At 46.1% G+C, this 22,388-nt stretch overlaps 1 long non-coding RNA gene across 1 annotated transcript; it reads right to left on the bottom strand.

The window, feature by feature from the left end:
- Positions 1–1,989: 1,989 nt before the first annotated feature.
- LOC135900817 (uncharacterized) lies at positions 1,990–21,032 on the bottom strand. The gene is made up of 4 exons (XR_010563950.2): positions 20,926–21,032; positions 19,391–19,508; positions 11,972–12,084; positions 1,990–2,119 (listed from the first exon to the last, which is right to left on the bottom strand). It is a non-coding gene; the product is annotated as an uncharacterized lncRNA (long non-coding RNA).
- Positions 21,033–22,388: the final 1,356 nt, after the last annotated feature.

Raw genomic sequence — 22,388 nt, 5'->3', positions numbered from 1 at the left:
CCGCCACCGCTAATGCCCATGCACTTCTCAAATGTCCCGTCGACGGTCTCGGTCACGGAAATTGGGCGACGCGACGCTGCCCAGTCGGTTTGATGTTTGGCATCCACGTGCGCCTGCTAAGAATGCCCGTGAAGATGGCGGTAGCTTTAAACCACTTAGCCGGATATGGCCGACGAATGCTTTTGCGTGCGATTGCCATCGGGTCCCAATTATGGTGTTTGTATTTCAAGCGAACCAGCACACAGCTGCACGGTAGACAGATTTCTCAGTACTGGCAGGGTAGCCCGCTGTCCGGCGGATATGCAGTCAATAATCCGCGATTCCACGGAACGTTCTCGGCAGCTTGCATGGCGGCCGTTTGCAGGTGAAAAGAGGGAAGACATCAGGGGCCGATACTCGCAGCTCAATGTAGGGGAGAGCGAGGTGGCATGTGTCTTGGAGAAATCCTATCCTCTGGCGTGTTCTAAAGAGTGCCACTGTTTCCACCAATGCCGTGTGCGGCACGAAGGTGGTTGCGCAATTGGTTACAATGACGTGAACCTGCGTGCGTGATTGGCTGGTTAGCGAATTCTTTGTACAACTGAGTGCTTAAAAGGTCATGTTTGGTTGTGTGAAGGGGGAGCGCAGCTTCGGGCTTGGACTCGGACAGACGCCTCGGCATTTGAGTAAAACGTCACTTCGTCAGACAACGGCTCCTCCTTCGCGCTGCCACCATGGATGCTCGAATCATCGAGGGGCGCCGACTTCGTAACTTCAACACCTTCCCTCCTTGACTAGCGTTGAAGCTACCAGAGGACAAAGGGAAAGGAAATTAATTATATACATAAATGAAAATCTGACACCTCTAGCCAAAAAGCTTTGGTGGATGGCGAAGCGCCTAGCAACTGGAAAACACTACAAATATGTTTGGGTGCGAAACAGTCGTATATTTGTACAACAAATTGAAGGTGACCCTGTTTTTCTCGTTGAGAACGAAGCGGATCTGCGCAAGATAACGTGATGACTGAGAGTGTACATTCATTTTCTTTGTACATGCAGATACGCCGGGAATTCGCGTCCGTTGGATCTTGTACAAGTTTTGATCTTATCCATGTGAATGGGAGAAGTACTCACAACAATTCGAACTTGTTACAAATGTACTTGGAGAATGGTTTGACTTTTCTGGAGGTCATAATATTTACTGAGATCAATGCCAGTGCGTTTGATTGCTCTCTTTATAATATACAGAACTATCAATCGTATGCCTTGTGCTGAGAGGGCAAACGTGGTGGAGTGTAAGTATTTGTGAAAAACTGCTCGTTTTGTGAACACTTGGAAGCTGAATTTGATGAAGCGGAAGAGTTAGCGCTTTATCTTTCTAACAATGAAAAGGAATCGATAGTTTGTGCGATTTACAGACCTCCTAACAAGAATATTGCAGTTTTTTTAGAGGAACTCGCTAGATTCCTTAAAAGGGATGGACTAAATAAACGTGTGATTCTCGCAGGAGACTTAAACATTGACATATCGGACCTAATAGGATAGGTATAGTGAGTACCTAACGTTCCCTATTGAAAAAATATGAGAATTTCACGAGAACTTCTGTACGCTATTATTCCTCCGTAGACTCAACGACGTCGTACATCACATGTGTACGAGTGGACATCGTCACTGAACGAGATCGTTCTCGTGTGGGTATATTAAACGAGATTATTCTCGCATAGCTATGCTTGACGAGATGGTTCTCACACGGTGATGCTCAACGATATCGTTCTCGTTTGTGTATGCTACATGAAAATGTTCTCATTCAGCTATACAAAATGACACTATTCTTGTTTAGCTGCATTCTACGAGTGTTCGCATTTGTGTTGAATGAGTTCTTTTGTTCATGCAATATTTTTGGTGAAGTTCCACACAGTAACACCTTCTGCCAACATTGCAGCGATTAATTTCGATCACGTGAGTCGGCCGATGTGCCAGCTCAGAGACAAAGAGGACACTTTTTAGGGCCCACAATTAACACAAACCATCTTTATTTTGCATCTCGAAGCATGGTGGCCAGGTGCTTGTTCAGGTCCTTCAGCCTCCTTGCCTCCGTATCCACAGTGCTCGGCGTTTTTGAAACAGTGCTCGTATGCATCTGCACAAAAATGGAAACAAAGCAGCCAGCCCTGTTAGATTACAACAAGCCATTGGAACTGACATGCACAATAGGTAGCTCCACTGCATAACTGATTGGGCTGGTTCTTGCATGATGTGTGTAAAGCGTGAACATCTCACAGAGAAACAGGAAAAAGAGAACACGGAGGCTTATGAGTTTTCTACCTACGTAAATTGATATTTCAAGATTAACCACAGCAGTTGAAAGCAAGTGCTCGTCCTCGCATTGTCTTGTTCTCCTCTCTGTTAAATGTTCGTGTTTCACAAACAATAGAAATGGCTGCAGAATTGCAATACAAGACCACAGAAATAGTCTAATACTTTTCCACAAGTATATTACATTAAATGAACAAGTATAACCAGCACATTGCGTTGGCGGGCTAGTTGGTGCGAATCCATGAATTCTTTGTTTAGCGCAAAACGACACACACAAGAAAGACGACAGGACAAGGCGCTACTCTCAACTGACATCATTTTATTGCGTCACTCCTTTATAGACCGCTCAAACCAGAGGAACATGCGCAGTGAGCACCATGCGGTGGAGCCACCAACAACATCCGATCCAAAGAGCGCAGACAGAATCCAAAAAACCAAATTCAGCGCTGTACAAGGTTAAGGAAGGCACACTAATGCACTGTGACTCCAATGACTTAATGAAAAATGCTTCCGATAACTCTCGGGCGGTGGTGTCACGGCTCTTTTTCAAAATCGTGGTATCACGAAACATGGGTTTGCATTTGCATGTTTTACAATTCTGAGCCAAATGGGAGCCTGTGCCTGTTGGTATGGATCGGTCATGTTCTCTAAGGCGCTCGTTAACACAGCGGCCTGACTGCCCTACATACACTTTGCCACATGACAAGGGAATCTTATATAAACGACACCGACGCTGCATTCTACAAACTTCACATGGTTCTTTTCACAACCAGGTTTTTTACTTGTTTTAGAAATACGGCTGCACAACATTGACAGTTTCTGAGGAGTGGGAAACACTACCGGAATTTGGTATTTAGTGGCGACATTCTTTAGATTGTGAGCCACTCTGTGGCAATACGGCACAACTTCAGGCCTCTTCTTTTGTGTGATGCAGTTACATTTGTGCTGCTTCCCTTTCAGTTTCTGAAGCAATACTTCCGAGACTGACGTCACCACCACACTGGGGTAACCAGTAGCCTGCAGCCTATTTAACTGTGCAATGAAACTCATGTTCGCAGAGTGATGACAAGATTCCGTTAAGGAAGATTCTAAACACATCAAAGCAATGGCGCGTTTCACAGTCTTTGAGTGCGCAGACGCATAAGGTAAAAGTTCCTTACGTGCGCGTGGCGAGTACATCCAACAGGCGTGGCCTGTTTGTAAGAATAGCTGCAAATCTAAAAACTGGAGTTTACCGTCCCTAGATAGCTCATGTGTGAAAGTTCAACCTTCGCCATTGCCATTGAACCGTGTTAAAATATCAGCTACCGTCACGGAGCATTCGTTGTTAGTCTGTTTTATCACAACAAGAAAATCGTCAACATATCTAAAAATTTGAACCGAGTCGCTGTTTAAGGCACTCTTAAGAGCGCGGTCCACAAAAGATAAAAAAATATTACAAAGAGCAGGCACCACACATGAACCAATACACACACCATTGTTCTGGATAAAAAGGTTATTTTCGAACAGGATAAAAGTTGCACTTAAATAAAATTCAAGAAGGGACGTGAAACTTTCCGAAGATAACCCGGTGGCATTGCGAAAATCTACCTCGCCACTTTCTTCGATGCACGTCATCACCCTGCGAAATAGCTCATCATAGCTCCACGCTAATAGCTCCACGCCTGTTGGATGTACTCGCCACGCGCACGTAAGGAACTTTTACCTTACGCGTCTGCGCACTCAAAGACTGAGAAACGCGCCATTGCTTTGATGTGTTTAGAATCTTCCCTAATGAAATCTTGTCATCACTCTGCGAACATGAGTTTCATTGCACAGTTAAATAGGCTGCAGGCTGCTGGTTACCCAAGTGTAGTAGTGACGTCAGTCTCAGAGGTATTGCTTCAGAAACTGAAATGGAAGCGGCACAAAAGTAACTGCATCACACAAAAGAGGCCTGAAGTTGTGCCGTATTGCCACAGAGTGGCTCACAATGTAAAGAATGTCGCCACTAAACACCAAATTCCGGTAGTGTTTTCCGCTCCTCAGAAACTGTCAATGTTGTGCAGCCGTATTTCTAAAACAAGCGAAAAACCTGATTGTGAAAAGAACCACGTGAAGTTTGTAGAATCCAGCGTCGGTGTCATTTATAAGATTCCCTTGTCATGTGGCAAACTGTATGTAGGGCAGTCAGGCCGCTGTGTTAACGAGCGCCTTAGAGAACATGAGATCCATACCAACAGGCACAGGTTCCCATTTGGCTCAGCATTGTAAAACATGCAAATGCATCCCTAGTTTCGTGATACCACGATTTTGAAAAAGGGCCGTGACACCACCGCCCGAGAGTTATCGGAAGCATTTTTCATTAAGTCATTGGAGTCGCAGTGCTTTTGTGTGCCTTCCTTAACCTTGTACAGCGCTGAATTTGATTTTTTGGATTCTGTCGCATGAGTGCGCTCTTTGGATCGGATGTTGTTGGTGGCTCCACCGCATGGTGCTCACTGCGCATGTTCCTCTGGTTTGAGCGGTCTATAAAGGAGTGACGCAATAAAATGATGTCAGTTGAGAGTAGCGCCTTGTCCTGTCGTCTTTCTTCTGTGTGTTGTTTTGCGCTAAACAAAGTATTCAAAAAGTATAACCAGCTCATGCAAGTGAATACACAGATTTCACAGCTTTTTGCTACCGCACTGCGGAACATGCAGATGGAAAACACTGCATAGATGACAGTGCAGAATTGTTTACAGGAAAGATTAATGTACCTTTATTACCACTATAGAAACTAAATGACAGTTTTTGTTAGCATGTTAGAGCACTGAATATTGTCACGTGGTAGTGACGGTGAAGAAAGAAGCAATACGGTGGAATACAAAACTAGATTTTATTGGGCGAACCTGTGCCCACAAAACAGGCTGCACTTATAGCACAACGACAGCGGCGAACACGGTAGGCGATCGTCGGGAATCTGATGAGCGGGTCAAGCGCATCGGCTTTTATACAGCAATCATCGAATGTTCCAGATTAAACGTTGGGACCCGCATGCCTTCTAAAATGTTCTACACCATTCGTGTCAAGCGATGAAATCAGGTAACACAACGTTCGGCGACAACAGACAGCGGATAGAAGCATCGATAACTTTCCAGAAACTTCGGATACATGCAGGCGCGCCCCGCGCTGTGCGATAACGTTTGTTCGGCGGCAAAACTTGTCGCCCGATAAAGACAAGTACACGTGTCAATACCCCCCTCTGAAAAAGCATCGACCCGATGCTGCAAACAAACGAAATAAGTAAGCGCTCATAGCAAAGAAAAAAGCAAAATAAGGAAAGTTCGTTAGCGTCCGTAAAATGGTTTAAGACGCACCACGTGGACCACTTAAGGTCGTGCGCGACGTCGCTGTGAATGCGAAATGCCGTCTGGCACGACCTCATAGTCCAGTGCGCCAATACGTCGGATGACCTTGTAGGGTCCGAAATAGCGTCGCCATAGTTTCTCACTCAGTCCTCGTCGGCGTATCGGGGTCCATACCCAAACACGGTCGCCGGGCTGGTACTCGACGAAGCGTCGTCGGAGGTTGTAGTGTCGGCTGTCGGTCCTCTGCTGGTTCTTGATTCGCAGCCGGGCGAGCTGTCGGGCTTCTTCGGCGCGCTGGAGATAGGTGGCGACGTCAAGATTCTCTTCGTCCGTTACGTGCGGCAGCATGGCGTCGAGCGTCGTCGTCGGGTTCCTGCCGTAAACCAACTTGAACGGCGTGATCTGTGTTGTTTCTTGCACCGACGTGTTGTAAGCGAATGTTACGTACGGCAGGACGGCATCCCAGGTCTTGTGTTCGACGTCGACGTACATTGCCAGCATGTCGGCGAGGATCTTATTCAGCCGCTCCGTAAGACCATTCGTCTGTGGGTGGTAGGCCGTTGTCCTCCTGTGCCTTGTCCGACTAGCTCAGAATGGCTTGAGTGAGCTCCGCTGTAAAGGCCGTTCCTCTGTCGGTGATGAGGACTTCTGGGGCGCCATGTCGCAACAGGATGTTTTCGACAAAGAATTTCGCCACTTCGGCTGCACTACCTTTCGGCAGTGCTTTAGTTTCAGCGAAGCGGGTGAGGTAGTCCGTCGTCACGACGATCCATTTATTTCCGGTTGTTGACGTCGGAATGGGTCCCAGCAAGTCCATCCCGATCTGCTGGAATGGTCGGCAAGGAGGCTCGATTGGCTGTAGTAATCCGGCTGGCCTAGTCGGCGGTGTCTTGCGTCGCTGACAGTCTCGGCATGTTCTGACATAACGGGCGACGTCGGCGGTCAGGTGCGGCCAATAATATTTTTCTTGTATCCTCGATAGTGTCCGGGAAAATCCTAGCGGTCCAGCGGTCGGATCGTCATGTAGGGCGTGGAATACTTCTGGACGAAGTCCTGACGGGACAACAAGAAGGTAGTTGGCGCGGACTGGGGAGAAGTTCGTCTTCATGAGTAGATTGTTTTGAAGCGTGAAGGAAGATAATGCGCGCCTAAATGTTCTGGGACAACGTCGGTGTGCCCTTCCAAATATTCGACGAGGCCTTTCAGCTCCGGGTCTGCCCGTCGCTGCTCGGCGAAGTCTTCCGCGCTTATCATTCCAAAGAAGGCGTCGTCATTCTCGTCATCTTGCGGCGGCGGGTCAATGGGTGCGCGTGATAGACAATCGGCATCGGAGTGTTTTCGTCCAGACTTGTAGGTTACAGTGATGTCGTATTCTTGGAGTCTGAGGCTCCACCGTGCCAGTCGTCCTGAAGCATCCTTTATATTCGCTGGCCAACACAGCGCGTGATAGTCACTGACGACTTTAAATGGCCTGCCATAAAGATAAGGGCGAAATTTAGCTGTAGCCCAAACGATGGCGAGGCAATCCTTTTCGGTCGTAGAATAGTTGCCTTCCGCTTTTGACAGCGACCGGCTAGCGTAAGCTATCACCTGTTCGACTCCGTTTCTCCTCTGGACTAGAACGGCACCGAGGCCTAGGCTACTGGCGTCAGTATGGATTTCTGTATCGGCGTACTCGTCAAAGTGCGCAAGTACCGGCGGCGACTGCATGCGTCGTTTGAGTTCTTCAAATGCGTCGGCCTGCGGCGTTTCCCACTTGAACTCAACATCACATTTAGTTAGACGTGTCAACGGCTCGGCGATGCGTGAAAAGTCCTTGACAAAGCGCCTGTAGTAGGCACAAATGCCAAGGAATCTACGCACTGCCTTCTTGTCGATGGGTTGCGGGAACTGTGCGATGGCAGCTGTCTTTTGCGGGTCTGGGCGGACACCAGATTTGCTGATTACGTGGCCTAGGAACAGAAGCTCATCGTAAGCAAAGCGGCACTTTTCCGGCTTCAGAGTGAGCCCTGATGACTTGATGGCGTCTAGTACTGTCGCAAGCCGCCTCAGGTGATCGTCGAAATTTCCGGCGAAGACGACGACGTCATGCAAGTAAACGAGACAGGTCTGCCACTTCAATCCTGCTAATACGGTGTCCATGACGCGCTGGAACGTTGCAGGCGCCGAGCACAGTCCGAATTGCATAAGCTTCAACTCGTAGAGGCCGTCTGGGGTGATGAAGGCAGTCTTTTCGCGATCTCTTTCGTCGACTTCTATTTGCCAATAGCCAGACTTGAGGTCCATCGATGAGAAGTATTTAGCATTGCAGAGCCGATCCAATGCGTCGTCTATCCGTGGGAGGGGGTATACGTCTTTCTTCGTGATTTTGTTCAATCGACGATAATCGACGCAGAAACGTAGGGTTCCGTCCTTTTTCTTCACTAAGACAACTGGAGATGCCCACGGGCTTTTCGGCGGCTGGATGATGTCGTCGCGCAGCATTTCATCGACTTGGTGTCTTATAGCTTCGCGTTCTCGAGTCGAAACTTGGTAAGGGCTCTGGCGTAGTGGTCGAGCGCACTCTTCGGTTATTATGCGAAGCTTTGCGACTGGGGTATGTCGAATCCTCGATGACGTCGAAAAGCAGTCTTTGTATCGTCGAAGCAGGCTTCTGAGCTGTTCCTTCTTAATCATGGGGAGACTTGGATTTATGTCGAAGTCTGGCTCGGGAACTACGGTCGTCGTGGTAGATGCGACAGAATCCGAGAGGACAAACGCATCGCTGGTTTCCTGAATTTCCTCGATGTATGCGATCGTCGTGCCCTTGTTGATGTGTTTTAACTCCTGGCTCAAGTTTGTCAGCAACACCTTCGTGTTTCCTCCGTGCAGTCGAGCGATCCCTCTTGCGACGCAAATTTCACGGTCGAGCAGTAGACGTTGGTCGCCTTCGATGACGCCTTCTACGTCAACGGGTGTTTCGGGGCCGACCGATATGACAATGCTGGAGCGAGGCGGGATGCTCACTTGATCTTCGAGCACCCTCAAGGCGTCGTGACTACGAGGGCTCTCCGGCGGCATCGCTTGATCTTCCGACAGCGTTATTGACTTCGACTTCAGGTCTATGACTGCGCCGTGTTGGTTCAGGAAGTCCATGCCGAGAATGAGGTCTCGTGAACACTGTTGGAGGATAACGAAGGTGGCAGGGTAAGTCCGGTCATGAACGGCAATTCTTGCCGTGCAGACTCCAGACGGCGTAATGAGGTGTCCTCCAGTGGTTCGAATTTGAGGGCCTTCCCATGCAGTTTTAACTTTCTTGAAATGGGCGGCGATGTGTCCACTCATTACGGAGTAATCAGCCCCTGTGTCGACTAAGGCGGTAACTGCGTGGCCATCGAGAAGCATGTCGAGGTCGGTGGTCCTTTGTCTGGCGTTGCAGTTAGGTCTTGGCGTCGGATCCCGGCTGCGACGTGATGAACTGAAGTTGGAACGTCGTGTCGTCAAGTCGTCGTTCGTCGGTTTAGTCGTGCCTTCCCGACTTCGTCGGGACGGCGGCGTGTCGTTATGTCGTCGAGGTCGTTTCTTCGTCGTCTTCGTCGGCGGCGGAGGATCTTCGTCAGTTCGACGAACAGAAACCGCACCTCCATCGGTTGCTGCTTTTAGTTTTCCGGATATGGGCTCGCAGAGCGGCCCCGGGCTGGGCAGGTGTATGCTCGGCGCTGCGGCGACAGGTAGCGGCCTGTTGACGGTGAACGGGACGGTCGTCGAGGGCTCCACTGAGTAGCGGCGAGGTAGTCGACGATGTCACGAGGGCGTTCACCTTCCCTCGGGCGCTGTGCGTTGACGGCGAAGCCTCGCAATCCCAGGTCGCGGTATGGGCATCGGCGGTATACATGGCCGGCTTCGCCGCAGTGGTAGCAGAGCGGGCGGTGGTCGGGGGCGCGCCAGATGTCCGTTTTCCTCGCGTAGGTGCGCTGGGCGACGGGTGGGCATGCTGGCGGCGGCGGCGGCGGTGGACGACGGAATTGCGGCGTTACAGGCCCCTGGCGTTGTCGCGGAGGGGGAGCTTGACGGCCAGCGACGGCGGCGTAAGTCATCGCTTCTGGCTGGGGCTGCGGTAATTGTGGTTGCACCTCAGGAACTCCTAGCGATCGGTGCACCTCTTCTTCACGACGTCCGCGATCGAGGCCACTTGAGGCTGCGACGAAGGCAAGACCTTGCGCAGTTCTTCGCGCACAATGGCCCTGATGGTCTCGCATAGGTCCTCCGTGGCCAGTGATTGAATTCCGGTGTAGCTTGTTGGCTTGGTGCGTCGGTCGAATTGCCGGTTCCGCAATTCCAGTGTTTTCTCGATGCTCGTCGCCTCACGAAGAAACTCGTCGACGGTCTTCAGTGGGCTTCTTACCATATCGGCGAAAAGTTCCTCTTTTACACCACGCCTCAGTAGACGTACCTTCTTCTCCTCGGACATTTCTGGGTCGGCGTGGCGGAACAGACGGCTCATTTCCTCATTGAAGATCGCGATCGTCTCATTGGGCAGCTGCGCTCTTGTCTCCAGTAGAGCTTGGGCTCGCTCTTTTCGCACGACGCTTTGAAACGTTTGCAGGAAGCCGCTTCGGAAGAGGTCCCACGTCGTAAAGGTGGCTTCTCGATTCTCGAACCACGTCTTGGCGGCGTCCGCCAAAGCGAAATAGACATGTCGTAGCTTGTCGTCGCTTGCCCAGTTGTTAAACGTGGCGACCCTCTCAAACGTTTCCAGCCAGGTTTCCGGGTCCTCAAATGTGGAACCGCGGAACGTCGGTGGTTCCCTGGGCTGCTGCAGCACGATGGGGGACGCTGGGGCTGCCATTGGGGTGGACTTGGTGGCGATCTTCCTGGTCGTCTCAGGCAAAAGTCTGTGCTCCGGAGGCAGTTGTTGAAGACGCCGGCTTGCTCGATGGTCCGGGACTACGTTGGTGTTGTCTTTGCGTTCCGGGCTTGGATCGCGGCTTGTCGGGGGCGTCCGGTACATGAACCAAAAGCACCTCCACCAGATGTCACGTGGTAGTGACGGTGAAGAAAGAAGCAATACGGTGGAATACAAAACTAGCTTTTATTGGGCGAACCTGTGCCCACAAAACAGGCTGCACTTATAGCACAACGACAGCGGCGAACACGGTCGGCGATCTTCGGGAATCTGATGAGCGGGTCAAGCGCGTCGGCTTTTATACAGCAATCATCGAATGTTCCAGATTAAACGGTGGGACCCGCATGCCTTCTAAAATGTTCTACACCATTCGTGTCAAGCGATGAAATCAGGTAACACAACGTTCGGCGACAACAGACAGCGGATAGAAGCATCGATAACTTTCCAGAAACTTCGGATACATGCAGGCGCGCCCCGCGCTGTGCGATAACATTTGTTCGGCGGCAAAACTTGTCGCCCGATAAAGACAAGTACACGTGTCAATATGAACAGCTTCTATTACATAACATTTCAGCTGCTGTCTGGCCCTGCCCCCGATACTGCACTGGTCAAACAAAGGTGCAACCACGCTTTCTACAATGGCTTTTCGTATTATTGCGTCAGCTTTTTAAGGCTAATTTTAGCCCCCTCCCCCCTCCCCAGTTATCTGGGAGCCGTTGCATCACAGCGACGACAGCACAGACAAGGATCTGTTTGTACGGCCAGGGTAATCTTCCTCTTTCGCTTACTTAAACCTCCCCTCACTTTACTAATTATGTGGCACAGCAACACAATTGTTATATGCCGCCTCTTTAAAAATGCCTAATTTATTGTACAGGCAGAAATAGCTTCGCTAACCGCAGCACTACTTAATTTTCATTAAAAATAATATGTTAATCCTGAAGTAGTGCAACAACTACAGCTACCAAACTGGTTGTTTGCTGGTGTAAAATATTAATTAGTTTACCGGCTAATGTAAAAACTACAATATTTTTATCGTCATATCAGCATTCATAGTAGCCATGCCATGTGTCGCATTCGCAGTTGTGCAAGCAACATGCATTGCCGATTTATCTGCTCTTGCCCTTTCGCTTCTCCCTTGCTTGCTGGGCAAGCAGTCAAACTGGATAGTTAGACACTGGATGTCACCTCCTTACCTTCCTTATGAATTGTGCGTTAAATGAGGATTTTTTCTTGGTGAAAGAGTTCTAGTTTGAGGCCTAAACAAGCTCCATGGCAGTTTGCATTTAAGGAGTGTAAACATCATCTGAAAACATGTACATGAGGAACACTGCAGAAAGAGCACTTTAAAAAAAGAACACGAGTGTATTTATCACCAAGGCCAACCCTTGTGTCTTCTTAAATATTTATCAAGTCAAACTCAAAACTGATACTGAGGTGCAAGGTGTCCACAACATATTACCTTGTGAAAGCACAGTGGTGCCTGGATGTTGTGGGACCAGCTCGGACGTGGAGATCAGCACTGATCAGCAACACTGCAGTCTGCTTACAACTTTTCTGCAGGCCCAGCCACACCTGCAATAAAACAAGTTAGCTTGGTGCCACAAGAGTACTGTATTTACTCGCATAATGATCGCACTTTCTTGTAAAAAAATGGTCGCAAATTCAGGTGTGTGATCATTATGCCGGTTAAATTTCCCGCAAAAAGAATTTTTTTCATCCCGCGTTTGCTGTAGGATGGCAACAGGTCAACAAATAGGTGGCTGCCACTGTATGTAGTGCGGGATACCGAAACAAAAGTGGCGGCCGGCGTAGCAAGCTGGACACACCAAATGCGCCGAACGCGATTTTTTTTCTCTCGAGTACATTACTTGCATTGAAAGTTTCTTCCATATCAGTAATGAATAATATCGTTAATATCGGTAAGTTTGTGGCAATAACGTCGCCATGTCCACTATGAGGGGGCAGAAACAGATGGGCACGCTTAGCTGCCAGTGACATAGAAAGACACGGCGGGCATGCTGCGGAAACTGCAGCATTTGTCTTCACTACTATCCTAATACAGCACGTTTCTGCTAAGGGTGGGCAAATATCTTAGCTGTTACAAGTGTCGGCGTATGGATAGGGTGCACTTCTAACGTATCAGTGTAAACGTGGCTGCTATTGTTGCCGCTCGTGATTTGTTGCGTGCCCACGAGTGCAGATGAGAAGAATCGAAAGGCATCTTTTTTGTTGTTGTTGACCACAACTATTACAAAGCCTACACATAATAAAGGCAATTTTGGTTGTAGCTTTTTTGTCATGGAAGTGCGGAAAGTGATGAAAGGAATGAAAACGAGCATCTGCTTAAAAATGTTTGGTGCGAGCAAACCGCTTGGTTTATCTTGAAGAGTTGTTCGCGTAGCATTCGACAGATGGTAAGCGCGATCATTAATAGCTAGACTTGGCACATGACATATCGCTGCAGCAAGTTAGGGGTGCAATCATTACACAGGAAATAAAAAAAATCGAATTTGGACAACAAAATTCAGGGCTGCAATCATTACGTGAGTGCGATCATTATGATAGTGAATACGGTAAATATAGAAAGTGACACTGTGAACAAAGCAATACATAGTAGGTATGAAATGCTGATATTCGCCCGTAGAAAGCTTTAAGTAACAAAGCCTGCAAGATAAGAAAAATGCAATGTATGGGCCCTCTGTACAAGAACATTAATCAAAGGTCCCTTCATTTTTAGTCCCTTCTCCTCCTCATGCATAGATGGCAGTCAGGTTAAGTAAACTTGACCAGATTGCCACATAGTGTAAGCAAAGGTGGTCACTTTGTGGGCCAATTATGATACCATAGCACGAAAAGCATCCCTACAGTTGTTTTAATGTGTTCCGTAATGCTAGCCATCTTGTAGGCCCTACAGTGTCAAAGCATCCATAACCCTAACAGCGTTACCCAGTAGGGATAACCAATAAGTGTCCACAGCAGCACAACTCAGCATATCTATCAGGAGGCTTTCGTTACACTTTTACAATTCTCCTCTTATGGCTTCATCCCAATTTTTGTCAATAAAGCTTGAAGCCTCTGCACAATCTGAATGCACCACGGTACTATAAAAAATACCACATTTTCCTACCCAATTCCATGTTTAATATAAGACTGGAAAGTTCTTTCTTTCTTTCTTTCTTTCTTTATTGATTTATTTAAGACAATGAACAGATTGTCTTAGGGGACACGGCTAAAGGCAATACATTTGCCTGACTAGGCCGTGCCACCCGTACATTGGCAGCAACATGGCAGTGGCAGGCTTTCAGGAGATCACACATGAAATTAAAGTAGTACACATTTCCAACACTTGAGTACACAATTCGCGTAAGAAGAAAGAAAAAAAAAGGTTAAAGTTTAAACAGTTTTCTAATCAATTGAAGCACAACAATGACAGGAAAAAAATGTATGTACGAAATTTTCCACACCTGTAGCTGAAAGTTAAAGTTTACACAGTTTTCTAAAAACAACAACAAGAAACATGAACAAAACTTTCTATACCTGTAGTTCAACATTTCTATTAGTCTTCGGATAGTAACAATTCCTTTACCGTTTTCTTAAAGCTTTGCTTTGAAATTCCAGAATTTAGCAGGTCCAATACCAAGGGGTAGTCGTTTAGGAGGTTAGGAAGTTGAACTGCTAGTTTTTGATCTCCGTATTTCGTTCTGCAACGTGGTTTTCCTATCAGAGTTTTTCTGAGGTTATAGTTTGTCGTTCTGCCATGGTATTTGCTTTGGAAGGAACATTTGTCTTCCCAGAATTGCCGTGAAATTTCGAGGAATAATTTGTAAGTGTGAAGTTTTGATGCTGTTAATATTTTATATTTGTTATAGTATAGTTTAGTGGTATCAGTACGTTCTAAGTTACCTATCGCGCGCAGTGCGCGGTTTTGGAGTGTTTGAATTGATTTTAAGTTAGTTTGTGTAGTGGTTGACCAAACTAGCAAACAATACGTTAATCGAGAATGTATAAGCGCGTTGTAAATATTGCGCTTCACATTTATTGGTAGCAAATATCGCAACCTATTTAGCACACCGACAGCACGAGCGATATTTTTTCTAAGAACGTGCGGTGTCCAGGACATATTTTCATGGAATATAACTCCTAAAAATCTGGCTGTTGTTGCCTGTTCGAGGTTGACCTTCTGAAACTGGAGTGTTATCTGAGGGTGGATTATTGTTCCTTTTGATTTAAACACTAGATACTTAGTTTTAGTTATGTTTAATTGGAGTTTATTCGCATTTAGCCACAAGCTTAGTTGCTGTAACCAGATGTTAGCTTCCTCAAAAAGATTTCCTGTTTCCCTCCCTGAGAAGAACACGTTAGTATCATCCGCGTATAAAATAATATTGGAACAGCCTTGAATATTGACAATATCGTTAATGTAGAGTAAAAATAAAACAGGCCCCAAGACGGATCCTTGCGGCACGCCATACTTAATGTGCTGAATTTCGGAACTAACTCCATTTATTGTTGTGTACTGTGTTCTAGAGGTCAGATAGCTATTTATTAAGGATAATGCGACACCACGAATTCCATAAAGAGGTAGCTTTTTCAAAAGGACATCGTGTTGCACGCAATCGAAGGCCTTCCTAAAATCTAGAAAGATACCTAGAGTTAGCATTCGGTTTTCTATGTTGTCAAGGATTTGTTCCTTTATTTCAAGTAAAGCGGTTTCTGAAGATTTAGCCTTACAGAAACCATATTGCTCCTGAGCTATTATGTTATACGTGTTTAGAAACTCACAAAGTCTTCTATTAATTACATGCTCAGCAATTTTCGCGAAGACAGAAAGAACGGATATTGGCCTGTAGTTATTCATGTCGTTAACTGGGCCACTCTTATGAATGACAGTCACTCGGGCTAGCTTCATCCTATCTGGAAACACACCGTTAGAAAGAATTAGGTTACAGATATGTGAAAGAGGCGTGCTTACAATTTCACCAACGGCTTTCAAAGGCTTCACTTTTATATCATCTTCACCTGAAGCACAACTGTCTTTCAACGATAAAATTATTGTCTGTATCTCGTGCTGCTCAGTAGGCACCAAGAACAGCGTTGAAGAACATCGATTTAATATATATTCCGTGCAAGAGGCTGGTGTATCATTTTGTGAGGACGCACCAGCATCAATAAAATGAGAATTAAAAGTATTTGCAACCTCAATATCTGACAATTCACTATGCTGAAATGCGACATTTCTTGTGATAGCGCCTTTGTTCATTACTTCATTGATCGCTTTCCACATGAGATTTGAATTTCCCATGATAGCAAAAAACTTGTTCGCGTAATATTCTTGTTTAGAGCGTTTAATATCGGAATTCAATTTGTTACGCTCAGATTTGAAAGTCCGAAAGTCATCTTCGCTTCTGCTACTCAAAAAGATTTGGAAGAGCTTGTTACGGCATTTTATCCTGTTATAGAGGTCACGAGTTATCCAAGGCTTTCTAGCTTTGTTGTGTTTTTAAACTTCTTGAGTGGGAAACATCTGTTGTATAACAACGCGAAGGTAGATATAAAAACATCGTAAGCATTGTTTACATCAGTTTCCGCGGTCACTTCGTCCCACCGATAACCAGAGACTAGTTCAACAAATTTCTTAACACTTTGTTCTGAATAAATTCTTTTTAAGCTTTCAGGGCATATATTGGATGGCTGTCTATGAGGTAGCAGACAGTATATAGGCAAGTGATCACTAAGATCGCACATCAAGACTCCTGCCTTTACATATTCAGCAGAAAAACTCGTCACACAGAGGTCAAGTGTTGTCTGGCTTGTAGGTGTGATGCGAGTAGGCACGTTGATGACATTTGAACACCCGTATGATTCAAAAGTTTCCTGAAAACGCGTATACTCTAGGTTGTCTGGGCAAGCATCTATATTAAAATCGCCCATTAATATTGTTTCGAGTTTAAGTTCGGTGCTGAGTTCTAATAATTTTTCAGTAAATTCTAAGAACTTGCACATGGATCCAGATGGCGTGCGGTACACTAGCGAAATCAAGGTGTTCATGCACTGAAGACCAATGCATTCATAGCATTCGTTAACAATCTTGAGCTCGGGGATTATACTGTACGACAAACCAGAACGGACATAAATAGCAATTCCTCCTCCTAGTTTTTTCGTTCGGTAAACAGAGATACAGTCATATCCAAAAATAGAAGCGCATTCATCCTCTGATGTAAACCACGTTTCACTAAAACAAAGCAAATCGAAGCAGTGTTGCAGCTCAGACAGATACAAACTGACTTCATCAAACTTATTTCTCAAACTTCGCACATTAAAATGAAATATTGAAAGTGGACATTGGTTCATTAACGACGCGACATCCCCAGAAAATCGGAATTCCAGGGTCGCCATTGTGGTTTAGTAAACATAACACATCTTTTGCTATCACGTATGCCGCCATCAATTCGAGGCTGTAAGACTGGCCAGATCCTCCTCGCCGCGTATGACAACAGCTCGGTCGCCGCTTCTTTTTCGCACCAAAACTTTACCGTTTGAGTGCCAGACGTATGCGTATCCTGAGGTCTGGGCCCATTCCTTCGTCTTTGATAAAATAGCACGTGATAGCCGTGTCATATTTTCACAGAAAAACACGTGCCCATGGTCCTTTAGTTGCTTCTTGTTAGCAAGCCAGGAATCGCGAAGTTCCTAGTGAACAAAACGGATAATGATCGCCCGAGTTTTGCCTGGTTTAGCGGGAAGTCTGTGTATAGCCATAACATCACTCTTGTTCAATAGTGGAAGCTTAATTTGCATCGCTACTTCGTTTACCTTCATCATTAGGTCTTCGTTCTCGCTTTCAGTAATACCGTGTACTTCAATATTTAACCTGCGGCTACGGCATTCAAGATTATCCAGATCCCGTTTGATTTGAGACAATTCACTGCTCGAATCTGCATGTTCAAGTTGATCAACTCTGTTTGATAGTTGTGTGGTAACTTTTTCCTGAGCCTGCAGCCTCGTCTGAAATTCATCGAATTTATCAGGAATATGTTGCACAGACGATTCTAGTTCCACAAGTTTGATTGGCAGATCCAAAAGGGTATCTAGCTTGGTTTCGATTGCTAGAAGTCGAACTGCTATGTCTCTCTACGGCGTGTGCCGCTCAATTTCAGCAACCACCCCTTGTCCCACCCCCCGACATGTCTCACATTTCCATGCCTTCTTAGACATGTCGCGCTTTCCAGTAAAAGCTTCTTCCGTTATACCGGAGCACGAACCAAAATGAAATTTGAATTTGCACTCACAGCAAGTCATGTACAAGCCATTGTCAGGCACCGCGGAGCGGCACACACAACAGCGCGACATTTCAACAGGTACTAGTAACACTCGTAAATCTCAAGCAGCGTTGGCAGCAGCGGCTAGCACATACAAAAGGTAACTGATAGAAAACCACCAACCTGTAATATTTCAAAAACGTGTTTCAGCGGACATGCGTCGGATGCTGCCGCTACTGCCAATGTGCGCAGCAAAACGGTTGTCAGGACTTGATATAGCCACTAGTCCAGGGGGCGCTTCGGAAAGTGCGTTGATAGCAGATCTATGACAGGGAAATCCGCGCGGCGGTATGGGCTCACAGTATCGGCGATGAGGCTGCAAGTGGCAGAAGAAACCGGGAGTCAAGTTGAGTGCTTGAAACCGGGGTAGGCCAAAGACGGGGCACGGGCATCACAGTCTTGCGACGAGCGCCCGACGATTCCACGGGTAAAGCTTGTAGACGAGGCAGAAGCCACCGTACCTGTAATATTTCAAAAACGTGTTTCAGCGGACATGCGTCAGATGCTGCCGCTACTGCCAAAGTGCGCAGGAAAACGGTTGTCAAGACTTGATATAGCCACTGGTCCAGGGGGCGCTTCGGAAAGTGCGTTGATAGCAGATCTATGGCAGGGAAATCCGCGCGGCGGTATGGGCTCACAGTATCGGCGATGAGGCTGTAATATTTCAAAAACGTGTTTCAGCGGACATGCGTCAGATGCTGCCGCTACTGCCAAAGTGCCATGCTAGTGATAGTGTTAGTGATAGTGTTCTGCACTATCATGTGCAGAACAAACGAAATTGTTCTGGAATCAAGTAATCTTCCACTACCTGTGAAAAAAAAAGCATGCAAGAAAGAGTACGTAGAGCACAGGGGTGTTGATGGATATTAAATACCACTGTCGTGCAGTAGACACCACGTCGGCAAAACAGGCCAATGTATAAATGACTGGATCTGCAACCATGTTAACTGAATGCTCAGGTCATTTGGTGGTCACTTGGTAGTGCAAAGCTCACTTGCATTATTTTGTTTGAAAACTATGCAACTGTGGCAATGTGTTACGAACATAGGGCTGGCAAGATTTGTGAGCCTTTCCTTATATGTGTGACAGAGAATCTGCGAGTTGGCTCGCCCTCCAGTGGATTATCAGAAAGCAAGACTGCTTATTTATCGTTGTAAAACAAGTGTCATAGTAGTCATGCTCCTTTTCACAGTTGTGTGAGCAACATACATTGTCGATTTATCTGTTCTTGCCCTTTCACCTCTCACTTTATATTGCTGTGCAAGCAGTAAAATTGGATGGCTGTTAGACTGTTATGTCCTGTCACCTCCTCACCTTTCTTATGAATTGTGCATTAAATAAGGCTTTTTTCTTGGTGAAAGAGTGCTACTTTAAGGCATAAACAAGTTCCATGGCAGTTTGCATTTAAGCATCCTCTGAAAACATGTACATGAGGAACACTGCAAGAAGAACGCTTAAAAAGAGAGAACACGAGTGTATTTATCACCAAGGCCAACCCTTGTGTCTTAGCATATTTCTCAAAACTGATACTGAGGTGCAAGGTGTCTATATCATATTACCTTGTCAATGAAGCAAAGCACAGTGGTGCCTGGATGTTGTGGGACCAGCTCGGACGTGGAGATCAGCACTGATCAGCAACACAGTAGTCTGCTTACTCTTTCTGCAGGCCCAGCCACACTTGCATTAAAACAAGTGAGCTTAGTCTCACAAAAAGTATAATATAAAAAGTGACACTGTGAACAAAGTAATTCTTATTAGGTATAAATAGGAATGAAATGCTGATATTCGCCCATAGAAAGCTTTGAGTTAACAAAGCCTGCGAGATAAGAAAAGTGCAATGTATGAGCCATCTGTGCAAAAACATAAATCGAAGGTCCCTTTTTTCGCTTCTCTCCTCCTCCTCGTGCATAGATGGCAGACAGGTTAAGTAAACTGGACCAGACTGCCACGTAGCGTAAGCAAAGGTGGTCACTTCTTCGGGGAGCAGCCTATAGGCTGCTTCTTGAAAGAGTATTAGAATATGCTAATAATGCATATATGCATTATTCACAAGAGGCCTTGTTTCTCAGAATGCCACAGCCAACCACATATGTCAAATTGACCATTTTAAAATGCATGCTAAGTACAGCATAGCTTTGAGGGTACCCCAAACTACTGAAATTCACATCAGCCAAGTTCAGCAGACAACACCATAATCAAACCTTTAGAAGTTGTGCATATTATTGCAACTTGATAAAATAATGAGGAAGAGAAGGTGAGGGAGATGGTGCCACTATAGCATAGTTCAAACTCTATCCCACATCATGTGCAGAAGGGCAAAGAATGCGCAGCTTTCAGTTATACTATCACCTGTGACAACTGCACCAGGTTGACTGACATGCGTAACAGGCAGTTTGTGATACCACGTTATTGCATCCTGCAACTGATGTGACATCAGAGATCAGCTTCAAGCTTGATGCTAAGCTATACTAGGGACACATAATGAACTGGCTACATTAAAATCTAAAGCAAAAGTGTTGAACATTGTTTGCGAGCCTGTGCACTTCATATTTTACAAAAATTCTAGACAGAAATCCTGTGTTGGAAAGACAGCACGCACTTTCCTAAAGCTTTCTCTCAGCATCCACACTTTTCTATGCATATATTATTAACCATTATTTACCTTGACACGCTGTACACAAGCAGCACACTTGGAAAAGCAGAAACTAACATGTTTTTAGATCAGTGAGTTTTTCTCAGTGCTTTTGTTGCTGCAAACTCAGCCTGCTTCTGGAACGTATCTTAATAAACTTACCTAAAGCAAGTGCCCCTCTGCTATTTTTATTAGGGATTTTTCATTGCTTGCAATTAAGAAAGCAAAGTGCCAGGACTGTTTTTTACGTGCATTTTCGCAATCCTATACCACCTCATTTCTCAACAGCTTTAGAACATCTTCACTAATAGAACTTCATTCTCATTACTTAATGGAACATTAGTAAAATTGTAGAATAGCAAGAATTTAAAAATTGCATGAGAGACTCAGAAAAGTTGAAAGGTACCAAATACACGAACAGACCCTAGAACACATAAATGGCTGTGACCGTTTAGTACGTACCTTGTCAAAGCAGGCAGATCAGATGCTTTGTCGTGCTGTTCAAGCTGCATAGTGCCGCAGCCTATGTGGTGCAGAGATGCCTCCGTCTCAGGAAATTGTGACATCCCTAAACAATAAATGTTCAGCTTATTATAATCACTGCTGCAACTGCAAACTTGTGATTTGACAACATCGCGTCAAATTGTGGAAAGCTCTCGTATAGCCAGCTACATGAAGCTGCATCCGCTTAGAGAAATTAAATATTTCATTCTTACATCACAGGCGGTTATTCAACGTGTCAAAGGCACGAAAACAAACAGAACACTAAACGCAAGAAATACAGGTTGCCTTGGCGACAATCTATAAGCATCAAAGTTTGCATACAAGCTGAAATCTTCTCACGAGTCAGATCATTTGGATGCCGTCGCGCGTTAACGTTAGCTGGGAAAACATTTGCGCTACACATCAACGTATTTCTAGAATTGTCTATACGATTTCTTGCTGAGAAATTACGTACAGAAGCAGTGACATTTCCTGCTTGAATTTCTCTGCCCGTTCAGACCAAGCGATGACCCGGCGCTAGCATACTTCAAAACAAAAAGAAAATAAACAATAGATGAAGCTCTTAGCAACATTAATCTCGGGGTAATTTTCATGAAACTTTTTGCTAAATGTGCACTCCGATATCGAACGAACATTAGGGAATCACTGTTATTGTCCTTGTAGCTGTACTAATCATCTTCTGCTGCGCATGACAAGGTACACTACATGAACCATAAGAATGCGCAAGGCGCCGAACTTACCTTCCGAGGCGAGTGCTCCTTCGTGTCCGTTCACGCCGCATCGACTGCACCAACAGTCCGTCCAGCGTAGTGTTGAATTGCGGTGAACTACAGCACGCGATAGCACAACTATCAACACATTCTTCTGTGCACTGTGACCCGATGCGGGAGCGGCGAGGGTACATCAGCTTCTCATGAGCCGGAAACAAAGAAGCGCGAATTGACCGCACTACGATAATCAACAACGGCGTACCGCAAGAAACATACAGCGAGCTCATAGCGTTGCACAGGCCCCAGGGCTTAGTGATCGTTAATTCACACAAAAAAGGAGCACATGTTCCCTAAGCACCGCGTACATATGATCAAACGATCAGCATCACATCGGCCACCCGGCGCAACAACGCTTATAGATCCTTTTTATGTACCCCACTCCTCGCCTATGCGCACCACGCAGCCCGCTGCCGTTCCCGCCACCGCAGCACTGCCATCGACCTCCGCGCCAAGCATCCGAGCGTCGTCTGCTATAGCCTGGCACAGTTATGGTTGTTAGTCGCGGCACTCGGTATTTACATGGTGCTCGCTGAATAAAGCAGCCGTTATTTCTTTCTGTTGTTGTTTAAGCTGAAGTATAATATTCTACAGACACCATACCTGAGGGTGCACGTCCGAAGAAAGGAGTGAGATGGAAAAAAAGGTGGGCCT

This window comes from Dermacentor albipictus, unplaced genomic scaffold, assembly GCF_038994185.2.
Source record: "Dermacentor albipictus isolate Rhodes 1998 colony unplaced genomic scaffold, USDA_Dalb.pri_finalv2 scaffold_159, whole genome shotgun sequence".
Lineage (NCBI taxonomy): Eukaryota > Metazoa > Arthropoda > Arachnida > Ixodida > Ixodidae > Dermacentor > Dermacentor albipictus.
This window is presented reverse-complemented; position numbering and strand designations above follow the sequence as displayed.